The sequence below is a fragment of the Schistocerca gregaria genome, chromosome 6, assembly GCF_023897955.1.
Source record: "Schistocerca gregaria isolate iqSchGreg1 chromosome 6, iqSchGreg1.2, whole genome shotgun sequence".
Taxonomy (NCBI): Eukaryota; Metazoa; Arthropoda; class Insecta; order Orthoptera; family Acrididae; genus Schistocerca; species Schistocerca gregaria.
Genome location: NC_064925.1, coordinates 573,159,040 through 573,176,189, shown reverse-complemented (window position 1 = coordinate 573,176,189; position 17,150 = coordinate 573,159,040).

Below are 17,150 nucleotides of genomic sequence, written 5' to 3'. Positions count from 1 at the left end.
AAGGCGGCACGAAGTTCTTCCCAGGTGGAGGGACCACTACGAAAAACAAAGTGCGACTTATCCGCCGCTCGCATGCCCCTCAGGATACACTGCGCGTACGGATTACGAACATACGATACGCTACATTAAGTTCACAGGGAGGCATATAGGCATTTGTTTTTCCTTCGCTCTGATTGCGAGTGGAACAAAACAATGTTCAAATGTGTGTGAAATCCTATGGGACTTAACTGATAAGGTCATCAGTCCCTAAGCTTACACACTACTTAACCTGAATTATCCTAAGGAGGAACACACACACCCGTGCCCGAGGGAGGACTCGAACCTCCGCCGGCGAGTGGGACAGGAAGCGAAAGGACTAGCAGTGGTACGGGTACACTACGCCACGCTTCGTGAGGTGGATTGCGGAGTTACTGTGTGGATGTACCAGGTGCATTGAAGTTCTAAGGACTCCGGTTTTTTTTTTCTCCGGACTGGAAAGAGATAGAAACATGCGCATTGTTTGAAACGAGGCCGCGTTCATTGTCTATACATCCCAGAGATGGCACCACCGTACGGCAGATGGAATTTTACCATCAGCGGCGAGAGTCAGAACTGTTTTAAATACTTAAAATGACGACGTTTTCCTTACTTGAACAGCGTGCAATCATTCGTTTTCTGAATTTGCGTGGTGTGAAACCAATTGAAATTCATCGACAGTTGAAGGAGACATGTGGTGATGGAGTTACGGATGTGTCGGAAGTGCTTTCGTGGGTGCGACAATTTAATGAAGGCAGAACATCGTGTAACAACAAAGCGAAACAACCTTGGGCTCGCACAAGCCGGTCTGACGACGTGATCGAGAAAGTGGAGAGAATTGTTTTGGGGGATCGCCGAATGACTGTTGAACAGATCGCCTCCAGAGTTGGCATTTCTGTGGGTTCTGTGCACACAATCCTGCATGACGACATGAAAATGCGAAAAGTGTCATCCAGGTGGGTGCCACGAATGCTGACGGACGACCACATGGCTGCCCGTGTGGCATGTTGTCAAGCAATGTTGACGCGCAACGACAGCATGAATGGGACTCTCTTTTCGTCTGTTGTGACAATGGATGAGACGTGGATGCCATTTTTAAATCCAGAAACAAAGCGCCAGTCATTTCAATGGAACCGCACAGATTCACCGCCACAGCCAGTGCTGAAAAAATGATGGTGTCCATGTTCTGGGACAGCGAGGGCGTAATCCTTACCCATTGTGTTCCAAAGGGCACTACGGTAACAGGTGTATCCTACGAAAATGTTTTGAAGAACACATTCCTTCCTGCACTGCAACAAAAACGCCCTGGAAGAGCTGCGCATGTGCTGTTTCACCAAGACAACGCACCCGCACGTCAAGCTAACGTTACCCAATAGTTTCTTCGTGATAACAACTTTGAAGTGATTCCTCATGCTCCCTACTCACCTGACCTGGCTCCTAGTGACTTTTGGCTTTTTCCAACAATGAAAGACACTCTCCGTGGCAGCACATTCACCAGCCGTGCTGCTATTGCCTCAGCGATTTTCCAGTGATCAAAACAGACTCCTAAAGAAGCCTTCGCCGCTGCCATGGAATCATGGCGTCAGCGTTGTAAAAAATTTGTACGTCTGCAGGGCGATTACGCCAGTTTCGTGGATTTCGGGTGAGTAGTTAATTAGAAAAAAAATAGGAAGCCTTAGAACTTGAATGCACCTCGTAGATCTTGAAATAACAGTAAGTCTATGTAACTTCACAATAAACAAGTCGAATGTCTTGAAATGGGAGAAAGTGAGAGATAAAATAGAGTGAAGTTCCGATATTATGCTGGGAGCAGTGCTCTGCGCGTCGTCGGCGATTAAGATGCGAAAATAAACGATTCTGGCAGAAAGGAACGAACGAGAGTTCAATTTTAATAAAGAATTTCACGCGCTCCTTCTTTCTTCCACTCTCTCTTGACTTTTCCGGAATAAAGGCAGGGGTGAAGCGGTCCGCGGCGTTCTTACATCTCGTGGTCGGGAGACGGAGGGGGGGGGGGGGGTCCTCGGCGGTAATATCTCTTTGATCTCGGTCGCGAGTCTTTTGTCTCGCGCAGCCCGCCAGCAGGTTAACTCTGCTCCGAGGGCGCACACCTCAGCCCCTAACCGCCGCGTCTCTGCCTGCAGCTCAGCCGACTCCTTAACCCCGCCGACTCACTCTCTCCCCCTAACCGCGCCCCTCCTTGTCTGCTCGATATAAAAGAAAGGAAGACGGAGCGACACCGCCGCCGGCTCGCGGAGGAAATAAAAGAGAAATTAAAAGTTGTCGTTCCGCCTGCGCGCGAAATTGATTTGGCTTGTTGCCGCAGAGAGGAGTGGGGGCGCGAGGCGGAACGGAGCAATCACTTTGCGGTATTAATCCGGGAGGCGGCCGCCTCAGCCGCTGTCTTACCCCGAAGGCTCGCCCCGCGAGGAGGCGGAGTGGATTACACGCACTCTCGGCCCGGCCGCCACCGCCACACGCCCGTCGCGTGCGCACATAAATTCCTCGCGGCGAGGGCCGCCCTTAACGCGCGTCTGAGGACGCACATCTGCGCGATTGCTCGGGGCCCGCAAGAGGCGGCGGCGGTCGCCGGGGAGCTGTTGCGTGCGGCGGCGGCGTCTCCCGCCGTTGCTAGGCCGGCACTGGCGCATCAACAAAACGCTCTCCGTATTGTCAGTGGAGAACTGCCGACGAGTCTCTGCCTCCCCGTCCCAGCTCATCGCCTTCTGATTCTTGCTTTCCTCCTCCTCACTTACATATCTACAGCTAAGTGCCGTACAGTGCCAATTTTTTAAGGATGAAGAACATTCCACTTTGAGACGTCAGTCTTGTTACTCACGCTTCTGTGCCGATTTCACCTCAGAGCAGCACTTGCAACCGACTTCCTCAATTATTTGCTGGGTGTATTTTAGTCCCTGTCTTCCTCTACAGTCTTAACCCTTTACAAGTCCCTCTAGTACGATGGAGGCTATTCCCTTGACGGACGTCCTATCAGACTATGCCTTCTTCTTGTCAGTGTTTCCCATGCCTTCCTTTCCTTACCGATTTCGCACAGGACTTGTACATTTATTACCTTATCACTCCACATAATGTAGTACCACATTGTAGCAAAGCAGCCTACTCACGCCTTATAAAATTCACATTAGCCATTCCATTGTGTAACTAGCTCTGACGTCATAAATGTTGCGCAATACTTTAAAAATCAAGTAAATAACCTGAAACATTACTAGCATGTCAGGAGTAATACTAAATCAATATGAGTTGAATATCAGTTCAATAACTTTAACCATTTTCGAAATTTGGACATTTTTCTGTAAAAATCATTGGCGCAACTGAAAAGAGCTAGAAACTTAAAAGTTTATATTTAGATTCCTTTTGCATAATAATTTAGTAGAACAGTATTCTGGATCCCACAAATTAAAAATTTAGTTGAAATTCACGATTTTCTGGTTTTTGTCTTAGAAGTTAAGGAAGCAAGATAGATTAAGTAGGCGAATAAATAAAGTTAGGATGTTTAAATTTAATTAGAAGGGAAATGCGCTATAATCATAAAACTGTGAGAAGTTTCAACAGAATAACTATAAAACTATAGCTATAGCGTATTTCCAAAGAGCAAGTTCAGGGATCGTCTAATGTGTGTAGTGTAATTAAATTAATTCTCTCGCCCAAAATATTTTACGTAGCCATGTCAGACTTTTATTATGATTACTAACCTGTATGTTGATTGCACATTTAAACTGAGAGCTTCATCGGCCATCAGGAAAGGAAGCAATGATTTATTCGATAACTTAAAGTGGTGCATTACTAGCCCAGCGGCTAGTCGGGAGAGCGGATTTGATCAGGCGTTCCCTTAGCCGTCCGCAGCGCGGCTTTATATATAAGAACGCTGCGCGAGAGAAAAAGGCCAGAGAAAAAGGCTGATTAGCGCACCACCTGTGCCGGCAGTCACGTCGCGTCAGTATCATTACTGTAAACAGCCTCGGATGCCATAATAAGTTACTCGGGATACGTGTAACCACGAAATCGTTTTCGAGTGAAATGTTAATTCTGGGATGACTTTAATTATCTATCTTCAGTTTGCGTATGTCATATTTTCATGTGCTGCCGGGGGACAGACAGTCTACCATTATTTAGCGTGGCGTTTGATGAACATTATCATCAAATTATGGCGAGCATTCACTTAAACATTTAATTTGAACAGTTATAGTTGCATTAGCGCATTAGACTCTGAACTGCTCTGGTAGTTGGATTGTGTGGATTCTTTTTTGGTCTGTGACTTCAGAATATAGTGATCATTTTAGAGAGAATCGTTTTTTGATTATGAATCCCAGACAATCTCCGAATTCCTCACAGCTATAAGCTGTAGCTATATATGTATTTCTCAGATTAAGTTGGCACTAGGAATTCTAATTACAGGCTTCACGTTTTGCTAATCTCTTTCTGGTTGCCAATATTTTAGTTAGAGAGCCAGTGTTGAGAACGGCAAACAACAGTATTAAATAATTAAATACTAGGAACATTTAATAACAATAATTCCACCCACCGCCCCACAACATCTCAAATCCTTCGATTCTCTTCTGTTCCGGTTTCCCCACAGTCCATGTTTCATAACCGTACCATGCTGTGCTCCAGACCTAGAGTCTCTTCCTCAAATTAAGTGCAATGTTTGATTCTAGCAAAATTCTCTTTGCGATAATCCCCTTCTTGGCAGTACTTGTTTCCTTGCTCCATCCATCATGAGCTATTTTGCTGCCTAGGTAGCAGAATTCCTTAACTTCACTTACTACGTGACCATAAATCTTGATGTTATGTTTCTTGCTGTTACCCTTTCTGCTACTTCTCATTACTTTCGTCATTCTTCGATTTACTCTCAATCCATATTCTGTACTCATTAGACTGTTCATTCCATTCAGCAGATCCTATAATTCTTCTCAACCTCCATGGAAGATGACAATGTTATCAGCGAATCTTGCCATTGATATCCCTTCACCTTGAATTTTAATTCCACTCTCGAATCTTCCATTTATTTCGACCTTAGCTTCTTAGATGTACTAATTCAATAGTAGTGGTGAAACACTACATCCCTACCTACACTCTTTTTAATCTGAGCACTTGGTCTTCCACTCATATTATTCCGTCCTTGCTGTTGTACAAATTGCAAAAATTATAACAACTGGTATGTACTATAAATCGCACACTCCTCCAGAAAGTTACAAAAGATACAGTACAAAAATTTTGCGATGTGATGGCAGTACCTGTTTTATTCTATGGCTCAGAGACTTCGACTCAAACCGTCAGTCAAAGGAGCGGGATTGAAGCAGCGAAGATGAGAGTCCTAAGACCTCCAACTGGTTACAAACTTGTGGATTGGGTGAAAAATGGTGACACAAGGAATGAACCTGGTGCCCTAAATATACTTCAGAAAAAGGAACATTCCAGGAAGAAAGGGCACGAACACACTCAAAGGATCTACAAGTGTGAATGTGTAGGTTAATATACATGTATACACCTCAAGGGGAAAGGAATGTTGGGCTTCCTAACATGAGCTGGAAAGATCAGCTGCGTTCTATTTGAAATTAGGATAGACATGTACGACCAAACCAAGATTGGCTATGACTATTATGGCGATTCTTTCTTTTTCTCGGCTTTTAAGGGACTCAGTAATCCCGTGTCAATCTCACCAGTTACCTCTAAAAGCTTCTGTCCTCCTTCTTCTCGCCAATTACTTTGGTCCATCCTACTGGAAACTGATTCAGATGCGCGCCTGGGTTTCACCCTTCGTCGTTTATCAAATTCCTTTCGTTGAATATTTTTGAAACTACTTGGTCCTCTTTCAGTCTCACCAGAAAACCATAACATTGAAGTCTCCTGGTATTTGTTATGCTCATTATTGCTGCTTGTTATGATAGCACATGACGTTCTTTGTGTTGTGTCGTGTCTCCCAATTTCGCGATTCAGTGTCATTCGTTTCTTGACGTAACCTCAGAGGAAAATGGAGAATGTCCTCATTTTAGACATTGCTGTTTCAGCTGGTGAAAACATCACAGATGAATGAAGCCTCATCCGTGAACAATACAAACTGTACAATGTTCGGCATTACAGCACTGCGGTAAATAATCCATTGACTGAAGGGTAGGGGGGGGGGGGGGGGGGAATGGCTGTTCAGAAGGGAATTCGTTCGTCCCAGTTCTTGCACACGTTCTTTGTGATACGGGTGTAACACTTCTTTCAACAGTACTATCCACGCTGTACCCTTCGAAGCTTGTCTTTCACAGGAAGCTTGAAGGGTGCTTATTGCTGTGTGGCCTACCACGCGGTCCAATACCATGTACTCAAAGTCCAGACGTGTCTTCGACGGGACCCTGAACCGGCTTTCTGTGGCCTGAACTACCCCATGTTTCGCAGTTGGTATCCATGGAGATAAACCTCTTCCTCTAGTTTTTTACGAACACTAACAGTACATCCTATTGCAGCATACATTAAATACTAGTCTGCCGATTCTCGTTGAGACCAACGTTCCATCTTTGACTAACGTCATGTACTGTATGCAGTAACACACCTCACAAGCTGTCTGATCCAATGGACCGCTGACACCAGGGGTCTAGTTGTGTACGTGTGAGTGTGTGCATGCGCGCGCGCGCGCGCGCGCGCGCGTGTGTGTGTGTGTGTGTGTGTGTGTGTGTGTGTGTGTGTGTGTGGCACAGGGTAATGCACGTGTGCAATTCATGTCGCCGTCACATGACGCAGGTGCTACAAACTTAAGTTGCATACAGCATATCTGTTTCGTGGTCACGGATGTACACCGTTTTCCACCCGCTGCCTATTTCAGTGTACGACAGACAGCCAGAATCTTTGCGAGAGTGTGGCCAATAGGCCACATGCATTGAGACTGGAGATCGTCGTTTTATACACTGTACAGTGCGTATTTCCATAAATATTCATTTTCGATCTTTGGTATCCTATCTCCATGCAATCTGTTTCGACCAACTACCAAGTGTTTCAATTCGACCCAACAGATACACTGTACAGCTTCATTTTAGCTTCCCCAATCACTGGTTTAGACCCTGGAAGTTTCTGTATGGAGTATGAGGACCTGTTAGCACTATGCAGTCTCGTTTTCACTTCTCGTTGTCAGTGGCTTTGTTCATCTGTTATCACGCTCAGACCTTGAACTGTTCAATTAATTTGAGTTTAAGTTCGCCGATTATTACATTTAACTGGTTGTCTTGTTCATTTCCACACATTTTAAATAGCATCTATTTTGTTTGCTGACCGTTTCCTTTTAAGCCAAGTTTCGATACTTCTTCTGTGAGCTCCACAAATAAATGTCTAGTCTTTGTTTCGCTTTGTCCAATGAGCAACACATCATCTGCATATGCTAATCCTTTTTTTCTGTAGAGGATCCCAGTATGATCCCAGCAGGTACTGTAAGACGTCATGGTTTCTTGACCTTCATTGCTTACATATTCCGCCCTCACAATCACATTCCGCACATCAAGACGGTTCATTGGAACCCAAACTCGATCAGATAAAGTCAATATTGTGTGAATTCATGTAAATGATATGCAAATAACTAGTATATCGCAAGTGCGCACCGAGATTGAAATTCTTGAGGCTGGCGTACACACACACATTCAAGACACGACGTTTGCAGGGGCTTTTAATTCGGGAGAGGCTACCACATGCCAGGAGGCCGGTCCCTTCAGAGAACGAGACAAACCATCTACGTTGGCCAATGACCGCCCATAGAGCAGACAATGTTTGCCCAAGTGAAAGTAAGAACGACCCTGTGTTCGACTTAAAAGCAAATTCCGCTACATTGTGTGGGAGCGACCAGCCTACGCATTCTTTACAAACATAGCAAACAGTTTCAGAGGTTTTCACAGGGAGACAGCAAACGCCAAACGCTGGTGCTACAGATTTCCGGATTGGTTGCCTTAAACAAAACGTCATTCTCCCGTTTTAGAAGAGCAATGCTGATTGGTAGATAATATTACTGACGCCTTGAGCTGAAGGAGTAATGGAAGAGACCAAAAAATGTACCTCTTCACATCTGGCGTGGAGAGGGGCCGTTTCGTTGTCGTTCTCGGAGCGAGAACACGTAACGAGAGCGAGTGCGCTCGTATGTGTACTCAAAGAGTGAGGAACAAGTGTCTCCTCAGTACTTCACTGGGAGAGCATCTCTGTCGAGAGCGAATCGCAGTGCGACTCTATATTGAAACCTTGCGATTAAGCATTGTTCACTGTGTTGGCCGCCTCACTTATTGTGCAGTGTGGACAGACAGAGTTATACTTAAACACCTGCGAGCCAATGTTTGATTGGCAACGCGGTGGACTGGTTATCTGACAGGTGTACCACGCCAGTAGTTAGACTAGGGGCGAATAGGAGTCCTTGACTTCATCAAGACATACGGTGAGTTTGATTGGTGAAGGTCAATCCAGATAGAACGAGAGTTATCTTATTTGTCAGCAGCGAGCGGCGCAGACAATTATCACAGCTTACGTTATTGTACACTGCAGCTCTTGCAAGCCCCATATTTCCTCCACAACAGTACACTTCACTGCATTTCACACGCTACAGCACCGTACCTAGCAACATTCTAACGGACAATGGCTGAAAGCAAGGGGAAACTACAGCCAGAATCTTTCCAGAGGGCATGCAGCTTTACTGTATGATTAAATGACGATGGCGTCCTCTTGGGTAATATATTCAGGAGGTAAAATAGTCCCCCATTCGGATCTCTGGGCGGGGACTACTCAAGAGGACACTGTTATCAGGAGAAAGAAAACTGGCGTTCAACGGATCGGAGTGTAGAATGTCAAATCCCTTAATTGGGCAGGTAGGTCAGAAAATTTAAAAAGGGAAATGGATAGTTTGAAGTTGGATATAGTGCAAATTCGTGAAGTTCGGTGGCAGGAGGAACAAGACTTTTGGTCAGGTGAATACAGGGTTATAAATACAAAATCAACTAGGAGTAATGCAGGAGTAGGTTTAATAATGAATAAAAAATAGAAGTGCTGGTAAGCTACTACAAACAGCATAGTGAACGTATTATTGTGGCCAAGATAGAGACGAGGCCCATGCCTACCACAGTAGTACAAAATTATATGCCAACTAGCTCTGCAGATGAAAAGTATGATGAGACAAAAGAAAAGTAGTCAGGTAGTGAAGGGAAACGGAAATTTAATAGTCATAGATGACAGGGATTCAAGAGTAGGAAAAGGGAGAGAAGGAAACATAGTAGGGCTAATAAATGGAAGAGGAAGCCGCCTGGTAGAATTTTGCGCAGAGCATAACTTAATCATAGCTAACACTTGGTTTAAGAATCATGAAAGAAGGTTGTATACATGGAAGAACCCTGGAGATAATAGTAGGTATCAGATAGATTATATAATAGTAAGACAGAGATTTAGGAACCAGGTTTTAAATTATAAGACATTTCCAGGGGCAGATGTGGACTCTGACCACAATCTATTGGGAATGAACTGTAGATTAAAACTGGAGAAACTGCAAAAGGTTTGGAATTTAACGAGATAGGACCTGGATAAACTGAAAGAACCAGAGGTTGTACAGAGTTTCAGGGAGAGCATAAGGGAACAACTGTAGGAATGGGGGAACGAAATACAGTAGAAGAAGAGTGGGTAGCTTTGAGAGATGAAATAGTGAAGGCAGCAGTGGATCAAATAGGTAAAAAGACGAGGGATAGTAGAAACCCTTGGGTAACAGAAGAAATATTGAATTTATTTGATGAAAGGAGAAAATATAAAAATGCAGTAAATGAGGCAGGCAAAAAGGAATACAAACGTCTCAAAAATGAGATCGACAGGAAGTGCAAAATGGCTAAGCAGGGATGGCTAGATGGAAAATGTAAGGATGTAGAGGCTTATCTTACTAGGGGTAAGATAGATACTTCCTACAGGAAAATTAAAGAGACCTTTGGAGAACAACTCCCGTGTATATCAAGAGCTTTGACGGAAACCCAGTTGTAAGCAAAGAAGGGAAAGCAGAAAGGTTGAAGGAGTATATACAGGGTCTATACAAGGGAAATGTACTTTAGGACAATATTATGGAAACAGAAGACGATGTAGTTGAAGATGAAATGGGCGATACGATATTGCGTGAAGATTTTGACAGAGCACTGAAAACCTGAGTCGAAACAAGGCTCCCGGAGTAGACAACATTCGATTAGAGCTACTGACGGCATTGGAACAGCAAGTCCTGACCAATCTCTACCATATGGTGAGCAAGATGTATGAGACAGGCGAAATACCCTCAGACTTCAAGAAGAATATAATAATCCCAATCCCAAAGAAAGCAGGTGTTGACAGATGTGAATGCTACCGAACTATCAGTTTAACAAGTCACAGCTGCAAAATACTAACGCGAATTCTTTATAGATGAATGGAAAAACTGATAGAAGCTGACCTCGGGGAAGATCAGTTTGGATTCCTTAGAAATGTTGGAACACGTGAGGCAATACTGACCCTACGACTTATCATAGAAGAAAGATTAATGAAAGGCAAACCTACATTTCTAGCATTTGTAGACTTAGAGAAAGCTTTTGACAATGATGATTCGAATACTCTCTTTCAAATTCTGAAGGTGCCATGGGTAAAATACAGAGAGCGAAAGACTATTTACAATTTGTACAGAAAGCAGATGGCAGATATAAGAGTCGAGGGACACCAAAGGGAAGCAGTGGTTGGGAAGGGAGTGAGACAGGTTTGTAGCCTCTCCCCGATGTTATTCAATCTGTATATTGAGCAAGCAATAAAGGAAACAAAAGAAAAGTTCGGAGTAGGTATTAAAATCCATTGAGAAGAAATAAAAACTTTAAGGTTCGCCGATGACATTGTAATTCTGTCAGAAACAGCAAAGGACTAGGAAGAGCAGTTGAACTGAATGGACAGTGTCTTGAAAGGAGGCTATAAGATGAACATCAACAAAAGCAAAACGAGGATAATGGAATGTAGTCGAATTGAGTCGGATGATGCTGAGGGAATTAGATTAGGAAATGAGACACTTAAAGTAATAAGGGACTTTTGCTACTTGCGGAGCAAAATAACTGATGATGGTCGAAGTAGAGAGTTATATAAAATGTAGACTGGCAATGGCAAGGAAAGCGTTTCTGAAGAAGAAAATTTTGTTAACATCGAGTATAGATTTAAGTGTCAGGATGTCGTTTCTGAAAGTATTTGTATGGAGCGTAGCCATGTATGGAAGTGAAACGTGAACGATAAATAGCTTAGACAAGAAGAGAATAGAAGCTTTCGAAATGTGGTGTTACAGAAGAATGCTGAAAATAAAATGGGGAGATCACATAACTAATGAGGAGGTATTGAATAGAATGGGGGAGAAGAGGAGCTTGTGGAGCGACTTGACTAGAAGAAGAAATCGGTTGGGAGGGCATGTTCTGATGCATCGAGGGATCATCAATTTAGGATTGGAGGGCAGCGTGAAGGGGAAAAATCGTAGAGGGAGACCTAGAGACGAATACACTAAGCAGATTCAGAAGGATGTGGCTGCAGTAGGTACTGGGAGATGAAGAAGCTTGCACAGGATAGAGTAGCATGGAGAGCTGCATGAAAGCAGTCTCAGGACTGAAGACCACAACAACATTAAAGTATAATTATTGAAGTTGAAGGGCGCGGCTCTCAGTCATATTGCCAAGTCCATGATAATCTTAAACTTTATATAGAAATTTCAGTAGCGAATCTTATCCTTAAGAGGTAAACACACATTCCGAAAGGAACCCAGAAATAACTTGTTCAGTTCATAACTAAAAGCGCCATTGTGATTTCTCTGAAATTTTGTAAAATAAATAGTAATTTTCGTTAGTTTCATGTTTCTCTTACACTAAGTAGCACTACTCCAGTACCCAAGTACCCACTATTTACGTATGAAATTTTGTCAATTTTTGTGTCATTTCCTGACAATGGACAAGTCCCAAAGATATTTATTGCTGAAAATTTTTCAGGCATATCTCTTTAGAACGTTAGGAGCGTCTGACTGACTTCTGTAGTATTGTGGGTGTGGAAATTGCATCTTGCAGGAGCCACAGGGTCGTGGGTACATCTCAGATTAATCCGTTGCGCAGAATGACAGAATAGCACCCACACGCTCACAGAATTAGTCTGGGTTAACACACAGCTCTTCGCAAGGTTACATTATTGAGAAGAGATGACAGAGCGTCTCCTTATTTTAGTCCAACTATGTTTTTGAAGCTGTCAGATTTTATTCCATTCAGCCAGTGCAATGCCACTTAAGGGAGGATTGGCTGAGAGACAGGATGCTGTGAGTGGGTGGTGGAGGCGAAGAGGGAGGCCAGGACGATCCAGAAAAATGCGGCTGCTAAGTTAACGAGCACTTTGTTGAAGCATCAGCACTGTGTAACACACTGGGTCTGTAGCCGGCTAGCCCAAGGATTCCTCTGGGCTGCCTACATGCGTGCCCCGTATTGCTGAGGCAGAGTCTCCGCCGTGCGCCAGCGGCCACGTTACATCGTATGTAAGGCGGTAGCGAGGCTTCCAAGTCTGCGGGGAGCCGAGTCGACGTTGCCGTATATGCTGCGGCCCTGGGCGCGCCTCCGCTGAGTCACAGCGGGGGAGGACCGCCGCGATGAGGCGCTCATCCTGCGACGGTGGACTTCGTCTCGTATGTAGAGAGAGCGACCTGCTGCCCCCGGGAAGGAGCCAGACGTGGAAGAGTCCTTGGATGGCCTTCTGCACCCTGGCACTAAATTCAGGAAGGGCTTTGCGCGTAGAGCTGTTGCCCTGCCAGTGACTTCTACTGGAATGCAACCTTGCGCAGCACAGGCGGATATACGAAATTGCAAAATTTCAAGCAATTTTTTGTCTACAGTGACACACTTTTTGTGCATATACGCCAATACCAGTCACGTATTATGAAACACACTGTCACTGTCAGAGTGAATTTCTGCGTTGCCTCTTGATGCACAAGTCTGTGCAGTACAGGTGAGAAAGGAAACAGAAGGAAAGAAAAGGCAACGCATTAGAAAAATGAATAATCACAATGGGACAGAAATCAGTAGATGTGATGTGCGCGAATGCATAAACAAATGATTACAGTTTCAGAAAGTTGGGTTAATTATTCAAGAGATAAAGCTTCATAAATGTATCACGTCAATAACATTTAGATCCACATCTGGTCCTTTAGCAACCAGTTAAAGCGCTTGGCACGGATTCATATAATTTTCGAAGAACTGCTTAAAGATATGCTGTCCAATTCTGCCCAATTCGCGTTTTATATCGTCAAAATCCCGAGCTGGTTGCAAGGCCCTGTCCATAATGCTCCAAACTTTCTCAACTGGGGAGATATCCGGCGACCTCGCTGTCCAAGGTAGGGTTTGGAAAACCTGAAGACAAACAGTTGAAACTTTCGCCACGTACGTGTAGTCATTTCCTTGCTAGAGATGTAAGATCAACATGGTTTTCCATAAAGGGAAATGAAACGGCATATAAAATAACGTCAACGTACCGCTGTGCTCTAAGTGTGCTATGGACCATACGGGTCCTACTTTGAAAAGAAATGCCACCTCAGGACATCGCTCCTGGTTGTAGCGGAGTGCAGTACTTGACGGTTAGATTGTCATCCCCCGGTTCTCTCAGGCGTTTCCAGATTCGCCTTCACTGTTCACTGGGATTCAGCTCCAAGCGCAACTCATCACTGAAGACGGGTTCTGACTCATCACTGAAGGTAGTTGTACTCCAGTCTATTAGGTCCCAGGCGGAAGACTTCAATGGAGGCGCCCTGAACAACTGTGGGATCACAACATCACCGTCGCCGGCCACATGTCCTGACAACAAGAGGTGTACCAACGCATTATTGATCTGCTCACTTTGTGAAGCTCTTTCTCTAGAATAAATCATCCAATTTTTCTGACTCTGTAACTCATTGTTTGTCTGTTCATATACACCGGTTTCGCCCAATTCGAATAATTCCTTCGTAGAGCGTCGTTTTTATTCTTTTTTGCTTCATTCTGTATTAAAATAACAATATCCGCAGTGGCCTGCTTTCACCGCGGCTGCAACACACCGTTCAGGCTCATCCTAATACGACCATCAATGGTAAGTGTGCGAAAATATGTTTCCATCCACTCACGGTTTACAAAATTTATAAGTTTAAACGGAAATCCAAAGGTTTTATCGACTCATCAACTTTCATAACGTCAATGAACAAATTACGTGTTTTTTGTTTACGTGTCCCTAGTTTCTCACCTACCACTCTGCTGTTTCGCTAATCACCAGTCACATTTTCTGCGTTCGGTTCCAAGCAGTTTAGGGATAAACAAGATAAAACCTTATAGCCTGTCGTAACTAACAATATTCCGTGTTTCCTTTTCTATGTTTTCGGACTGTTAGTTATTCTTTCCATTCCGCTGGTGTAGTGTCTGTTTTCCTCAGCGCCTGTGTCAGGTGACACAAACGCTAATGCACTGCTTCTCCTCCATACTGTTATAACTCTACCACAACCAGCTGCCTCACCATTTTACAGGTGTCTGATATTTTCTACCGCCTCCTTATGTGTGGATTGTGGAATTTTAGCATTGTTGAGCTGTTTCTGGAATCTGTAGTTGGTGACTCTGGACAAGGACAATTCATTAAATTTTCTAGATGTTCCCCGCTCGTTGACGAAATACTGCTTGGTTCATTAACCATATCGCCATTACCAACGTTATCCTACATCACATTATATTTTTAATTAAAACCTCTTACTTTTTCTGCACGGTGTTGTTTCGGTGATATTCGTGAATAGATCGATTCTATTTTTTATGTATTGTTCCTTTTCTTTGCGAATAGTTCTTTAGACGGCTTTTGTGGCTGTCGATAAGGGTGTGCTGCTCCATGGTTCTTATTCGCTTGTAGCCATTTCCCGAGTAATTTCATAACCTTGTATTCAGCTTTCTGACAGTCTTCGTCTAATAAGTTCTTCCACTATTCGTTACTGCCAACAAGTTATTACTTGTAGTTGTGAGGATGCCTCCTTCTGTTCTATTCCTGCACTTCAGCACCAGTGGTTTAATGATTTTCTCCGATGTCACTCAAAATACTTTTCTTTTTTGGGATATAAGTAATGGATACGGGTCGTTGCATGTGTCCAAATATAAATTACACATCTACACTGGAACTGTCATTCTGCAGGGGAGTACTCGTTGTTTAGAAAGTACTTCGTGGTCTATCGCTGTATGCAGGTAAGAGACTCAAAACCAGAATTATGCTTTTCGCAGGTATTACTCTAGCTGACTGAGCAGTTGAAGCACATATCAGAATCGCCTTCCCTCTGAGAACTTCACTTCAACCAGTGACTCTCTACTACTCTCTAACATTCACAAAAACACTTCTCAATGCTACACTGAAGTAATACGGTTTCTTTATTTGCTGACACTGACAACAGACATTTTCCCTGGGTACTAATTAGGCTGTGTCACATTTTTTATCATAATTTTAACCTATTACCTACGTATCCTTCTCACGATGTGCTTTTGATTGTTATCGGCCTGTGTTATTATGTCAGTGTGTTAGTGTTAGTATGGTGCTGCTATCTCCCTTACGACTAAGTTTGTTACTACATTACGATTAAATTAAAATCCCTTAGTTTCCTTATATCTAGCAGCTTTGTTGCGTACCTCGTTACTGTATCACTACTGGAATTCAAGATATCATGAGAAAATTGCGCTGCGACTGACAAATCTAGTTACAAAACAGCGGACGCTTAATTATAGACTAGAAATGCAATCCTGCGAAGAATCGCTTAAACTGGGGCTACGCTCTTTCTCTGCTTATATCAACTGTTCCACCAGTTCTAGACCAACAGGATACGCAGGGTATGGAGGAGAATGTCTTTAAAGTTCACAAAGTGGGAGGGCCACACAGGCAGTATGTAAGCTTTTTGAGTAAGTGGTGTGCCATGGCTGGCTAGCTCAGTCTGTAAGGGCACTGCTGGCGAAAGGTGAGTTTCATAGTTCAAGTACTCGAACAACACATTGTTACTCAGCTATCAAGATTATTTCCATTGGAAACGTTGGCCCCTGGTTTCTTGAATTTTGCGCTTTCCTTTCACTCATGAGTGATTCCATTTCAAGTTACTGCCTAAATAATTTGAATAATTGTAACGATCCGTCCTACAATGCATGCAATAACATACAGTAAATTACGATGTTCGTAGTGTAACCTCTCAGAGAACTGGGAGGAATAAAAATAAAGTGATTTTCGCCTCTGCCCAGTTTTTGATTAGTTAAATTTAAATCATAATTTCTTTGGAACTTAGGTGAGGCAAATACTGGAAGAAATGAAGAAAGTGGTAAACTGATCAAGGCTCACTTGTGAGAAATAGGACGAAGGTGATCCTAAGAAAATGAAACTCTAACTAAGTATCGTAATGACGTCGTTTCTATGAATCTCATTTCTTGTTATTGACAGAGTGTTAGAGACAATAATCTTCTAAAAATATGGCCACAACGTGTATTGTTTTTAATGACATTAGAGCTAGACCACAGCTCATGAAAGTTATCATGCAAAAGCGACGAAGGAGATAAATCAGAACGTTGATCATCATAATGGCTGGAATTTAATGAAAAGGAAGTAATGAAAAAGAAGCGATATGTCGCCTTTTTCAAACGTCCAGATGTATGACCAACATGTTTGTGAAATGCTTGAGATTCGAACCAACAAGCCAGTCAGTCCTGTCAACGTTGGCGGTGCTACCTTGGAACACCGTAACTTTTGTCTGTGAACTGCCCACGGTAATGTTAACCACTTTTTGCAGTGCATCAAGTTTCGTTGCAGGCACGTGTTATTATGCATTTGGTGTATGGTGTAGCAGGATGCAGGGTCCTGAAGGGCAAATTAATACAAAGTTACGCAACGTACACTATCTTGTTTGCTAGTAATTATCACCGTGAACAGAACTTTGCGACAAACTGTACCGTCGTCTGCCGCTGTGCCCGAGCGGGTCTAGTCACTTCAGTCCGGAACTGCGTGCCTGCTACGCTCGCAGGTTCAAATCCTGCCTCGGGCATGGATGTGTGTGATGTCCTTAGTTTAGTTACGATTAAGTACACTACTGACCTTTAAAATTGCTACACCAAGAACAAATGCAGATGATACGCGGGTATTCA